This window comes from Octopus sinensis, linkage group LG5 (genome assembly GCF_006345805.1).
Source record: "Octopus sinensis linkage group LG5, ASM634580v1, whole genome shotgun sequence".
NCBI classification, from domain to species: Eukaryota; Metazoa; Mollusca; class Cephalopoda; order Octopoda; family Octopodidae; genus Octopus; species Octopus sinensis.
This window is the reverse complement of record NC_043001.1, coordinates 5,700,542-5,706,511: the sequence shown is the minus strand read 5'-3', so window position 1 is coordinate 5,706,511 and position 5,970 is coordinate 5,700,542. Positions and strand designations below refer to the sequence as shown.

At 33.5% G+C, this 5,970-nt stretch overlaps 1 pseudogene; it reads right to left on the bottom strand.

The window, feature by feature from the left end:
• Nucleotides 1–5,004: 5,004 nt before the first annotated feature.
• Nucleotides 5,005–5,123, bottom strand: LOC115212496 (annotated as a pseudogene).
• Between the last annotated feature and the right edge of the window lie 847 nt (nucleotides 5,124–5,970).

Below are 5,970 nucleotides of genomic sequence, written 5' to 3'. Positions count from 1 at the left end.
ATTCATACATACATATATATACACGTACATACATATATATATATATATATATATATAATATATATATATATAATATATATATATATATATATATATATATATAGAGAGAGAGGAGAGAGAGAGAGAGAGACAGACAGATAGAGGACAGAAGACACACACGGAGAATAATAATATTTTATTATTTTATGTTGTGTATATATACCAATAAGTAGGGGGAAAATTTGTTCTACAGTATTGGGTATTAAACAATTAACCAGTCAAAATTTGATATGTTACATCTATGTAAGAGGATCTTCTTTCCTTGTACTGATAATATATATATATATATATATGGTGTGTTTCCGTCCCCGTAACATAGCGGTTCGGCAAAAGAGATCGATAGAATAAATACTAGTCTTACAACGAATAAGTCCTGGGGACGATTTGATCGACTAAAGGTGGTGCTCCAGCATGGACACAGTCAAATGACTGAAACAAGTAGAAGAGTAAAAATGAGTAAAAGAGTATCGTTCTCGACACAATCAAAGAGATGAGCAACTGCAACTCGTATGTCCTTTGAGACAGGTGAAAGCAGTTTTGGCACAACTTTGACAGACACGCTTATTTTTGGTGACGTCCTATACCTATATATTCATTTATATATATATATGCATATATGCATATCTTTCTCTCTCTCTCTCTCTCTCTCTCTCTGTCTCTCTCTCTCTCTCTCTCTCTATATATATATATATATATATATATTATATATATATTAGTATGTATATGCATATATAGATATATGCATATATATATATATGTGTGTAAATATATATATATATATACATATATATACATATATCTGTGTGGATGTTTATGTCTGTGGCGTTAGTGTGTGTGCGTGTTTTGTCGAGTATATATGTGTAGATAGAAACATTTCAATTTTGTATGGATTTGTATCAAATGATGATTGTTATGTAATACATATTTTATAACATTCTTCATTTTCCGGTAACTACCTATATAGATGTAACTATTTCACTTTAACTCTGCAGTTGTACCTCAGAGCGAAAACATTTATGGTGTTTTATGAAGAAACCACAGTCAGTGAGAAGTGTCATCATATTCAATATCACATCATTATATTGTAAAACACAAACATATTGAAGCCTGTTATATGATAGGAAATGGGAAAATGAGGAGGTTAATAGAAAACACTAGAATATCATTCCAATCGTATGTCCACAAAAAATAATTGGAATCCGTTGAGGGTCCTCATTCGGGTATCTACGTAGAGAAGCCATGGAAACTTAATAATATCCTTTCACATTCTGACGCTGTTTTATTTGACCCACACGTTGAATATAGAGTTGAATAATAAATTGTTTATATCTGTTAGATTCTTACAGTGCTGGACAAAATATTCCTTGATATTATCTACTTCTCGCTCATATTAAAATACAAGTATTCTGGAGAGAATATACCGAAATTAAATGCTTCAGTCCTCGGGTTAACTGGGTCTCGCAAGATAGAAACACAAACCATACACACATATACACACGGACACACACGCACACAAATACACACACACATACACGCCTACACACAAACATAAGCACACACTTGATTTGGTATATGAGAACTGAAAGTAGAATATTGTGTGTGTGCGTACATGTATGGCCAACAACTGGTCTTCCACAAACAACCTACCCTGGACTTGTGCCACAGAGGAGAACTTTCTAGGTCCAAACCAATTCTCATTAGTGCCCTAATCAAGACTTTACCCTTAAACGTTATACATGAATGATTGTATACCAGCGTGGGTAAGAGTGTGGTATTTTGTGTTATACTATACACCCACACACACACACACCAACACACATATATATGAATATATATTCATACATGTATACTCGATACGTAAAAATACTTTCTCACCTTCCTGAGTGTTAAGCTAATACACCTGTTTGTTATTTACACACGTCTTCGTCTTTTTTTGCAAAAATCCAACTCTATATGTATATATGTATGTACACACACACACACACATATATATATATATATATATATATATATTATATATATATATATATATATTATATTATATATATATATATATGTGTGTGTGTACTTCCATACACAAAGACACACACACACACACACACACACACACACATACATATATATATATATATATATATATATACATGCATAGTCAAACAAACATACACTTGAAAAGAAATGCTTCAACTAGTGATGGTATATTTTTTTAAAGTCTTATCGTCGTGTGGATATAGGTTGCCTAGCAACTAAAACAACAGCAGCGCCACCAATAACGGTTGCAACAGCAATTATTCGCACGTTGCCTTGCACTTGCTCTCGTTTGTTGGATTTATATGTAACTTAACTCTCACTCGAAAGCGATCACGTGTGTCGATGTCGCCAACGGACATAAAATGATTATTAACCAAAATACCAACGTTATGACTCACACTATCTTGATTTGTAAATATGTATATTAGCATATTAATTGAACCATTTAATAGTCTGGTTTCGTTTGATTTTAATGCATATATTTTCGATTTGATTTTATTGTTTTATTATAAACACTTTTCATAATCAGTTAATTAATAATTATTTATTTTATAATTAATAATTAAAATGTCTCTTTGATGAAATATTTAAATAACTAATTTAATCGTGTTTGTCTTTCAGATTATGTCTTCTTCAGACACATGACAATAGCAAGTCTACTGTAACAGAACATCTAACCTTCACATTAAGCAAAGGAAAATAAATATTCCACTGATTCGTAAGACAGGGAAATGTATTTCTTAACATTCACTTCTTTATAAATTAAATATAAACTTAGTGAAGTTTCAAATGCGACTAAAAGCAAATGATATCTTTGATTTAAATAATGAAATTTTCCCTTAGAAGTGTAAGAATTTTATTGCGTTTAGTGTTGCAGCCTAGAGGTTCAATCGTCATGTCTCACCAGGAAATCTTCGTGTGATATCTCTTACTGAATGTTTAAAAGACCAGTCTCTGGGCTGAGGTTTTGTTTGATCGTGTGTCTTTAGCGAAGGCGTTGGCATCTGCTTTGGACAAGATCTCCGCCAGTCTCGCCTAGAATCAAAACTACTGTGAAACGAAAGTATTGTGTAAATGGAAAAATAAGTTGTGGTATGTCGAAGGAACTTGTATTTCCCGTCAGATTTATTGAACACCACAAGATAAAACAACAAGAGGTAAGTTGAGATTTATTAGAGGTGGGTAGTTGCTGAAGTCTTAAGAACAGAAAGGTAAACAAAAAAGAAAAAAATATATTCTCTGTTATTTATTATTGATACCTAAGAACTAAGTTCAAATTCCAGTGAGGTAAACTTTCAGTCTTATTTTTGGCGTAGTCAGTATATGAAATGCTCACCGAAATATTTGAGCGTGTTTAGTTGTTAGAGTATCAGAGATAAGATATTCAACAGTTAGACGTTAGGGAAATAACTCTGCGTTGGCAATTTGCGTTCTGAGTTGAGTTTTTCAGCCTAATTTCAGTCGCATGAATAGGAATGATATTCGCGGCGCTGCAACCGAGTTGTATGTCTAAGTGCAAGCTTCCGAGGAATTCCATTTGAAAACGCAAAAAGAACAAAAATTAAATGAATGAATAAATAAATATATAAGTACTAGGCTTACAAAGAATAAGTCCTGGGGTCGATTTGCTCGACTAAAGGCGGTGCTCCAGCATGGCCACAGTCAAAATCACTGAAGCAAGTAAATGAGTAAAAGAGTATAGGAAAGCTAGAAACAAGTGCCAGAGATAACTGGTGGTGGATATACGAGAGAAGCCCGTCAAATAAATTTCAGTTACAAACCGATAAGTTATCACAGGAGATAATATATCGATATGTGGTAGTAGACTTTTCTAGGGATATTTTTGCAATGAATATCGGTCCTAAATATTACTAACGGGTCTTTAGGTGAGACATTGCATTTCAATTTTTATTCTCTTTTACATATGTATTTACATTTAGGTACCAGAGAGACACGTCTTCCAAAGAATAAACATTCCGAAAGAAACAAATAAATTCTTCCAGTGAAATGTGTTTTGCCATATTGAGATATAATCGTTATATTTTAGTCAGGCTAATAATTGTATCTAAATAATGCTTTAAAATAATTGTAAAACCGACAGAAACACTCAGCCCTCATCGATGCAAGAGAAAATGCTGATTAATTGCGAAACATGAAAGATGAAAAGAGTAACAATTAACGGGTGGCTGATAAGATTCGATTGATGGGTGAAACGTTGAACATGTCTGAAATATTAAAGAACATAATTTCATCGTTTGATATTCTCCTGACGACGTCGTTACATGCAACCGTTGAAAGGCAAAATATTTGCCTCATTTCGACCGCACAAACTTGCAGAAAACTGAATCTCGCGCTGGAAATATAAAGAAAAAAAAATCTCCACTGTTTAAATAGAATTGTGAATCTATTCATTTTGCACAGAGAAAGAAAGTAGCTCGCTGGAATTATGATACGTATTTGATTTAATAAAGATTCTTCTGGCTCCCTACCATTCGATATAGAGGGTACTTATGAATACGTGTCACATTGTATTTTCTTTTATTCTTTAATTCGTTTTAATCATTTGACTAAGGCCATGCTGGAACACCGGCTTTAGTCGAACAAATCGACCTCAGAGCATTCCTTATTATATCAGTTCTTTTGCCGAACCGCTAAGTTACGGGAACGTAAGCACACCAGCATCGGTTGTCAAGTGATATTGGGGGGGGGACAAACACAGACACACAAACATAAACATACACATACACATACATATATATACATGTACATATATACGACGAGATTCTTTCAGTTTCCGTCTACCAAATCCACTCATAAAGCTTTGCCCCGCCCCAGACTATAGTAGAAGATACTTGTCCTATGTACATAGTGGGACTGAGCATGGAACCGTGTGGTTCGTAAGCAAGCTTTTTATCTACACCTACAAATGTGTAACGCTTACAGTACCTACGTTTCCCAAGCGCTCACCCACCTAAGTACTAACTACGCTCCAGGTTGCTTAACTTCGGTGATCGGACGAGAACCGGTGCTTTCAACGTGATATGGCCGTAAGCGAAACTGTATATATCCTGTCTCAACACTTTGGAAAGATGCTAAACTGATATTCTTGAGATCCGATCTTAGTTACGATAGATATACCTGGTCGCTATTGACATAATTCGCTTGAAGTTACAAAGTACCCGATAATTTTCTACCTGTTCAACTAAACAGAAATCAAAATGCATCTGTGTTCAGTCAATGGTTGAGTAAAAACTGCAGAATCGCATTGTTACTGTAAAAGAAAGCCAAAGATTATATATAAGAAGGAAGAACCAGATATATAATTATATATATACATACATATATATATACATATATATATACATATATATATGTATGTATGTATATGTTTTTGTATGTATATATATATATGTATATGTATATTTATATTTATGTATTATCTCATAAACAATAGATTTCTATAAGTTCGGAAGCTGACAGTCTAGACTTGTCTTTCTTCCTGACAAACAGTCATAGCAAATTTGTTATGTTTTGCATAATCATTGAATGTATATCGGGAAACTAATTGTTACCTATTAATATTCAATGCAATAGAAGCATTTCCCTCAGAAAGAAATTCTTTAAACCAGCTCCTCAGGTTCTGTTCTTTTAGTGAATGTCTTTCTATGCATTCTAATTTTTTATATATTACGTCTCTCGTAATCTATGTGTATAATTGTATACACCCCCGTAGTTTGTGCGGGGGAATAAATCGTAATGGGCAAGTGTGTCTTTTATGGAACAATTCCTTTGTTCTGATTCTTTAATGTCCCCCACACACTTTATTCTCCTTTATGTTTCAATCGCATTCCACCCACAACCCACACCCACCGCTTTTTAAAAAAAAATATAATACTAAGA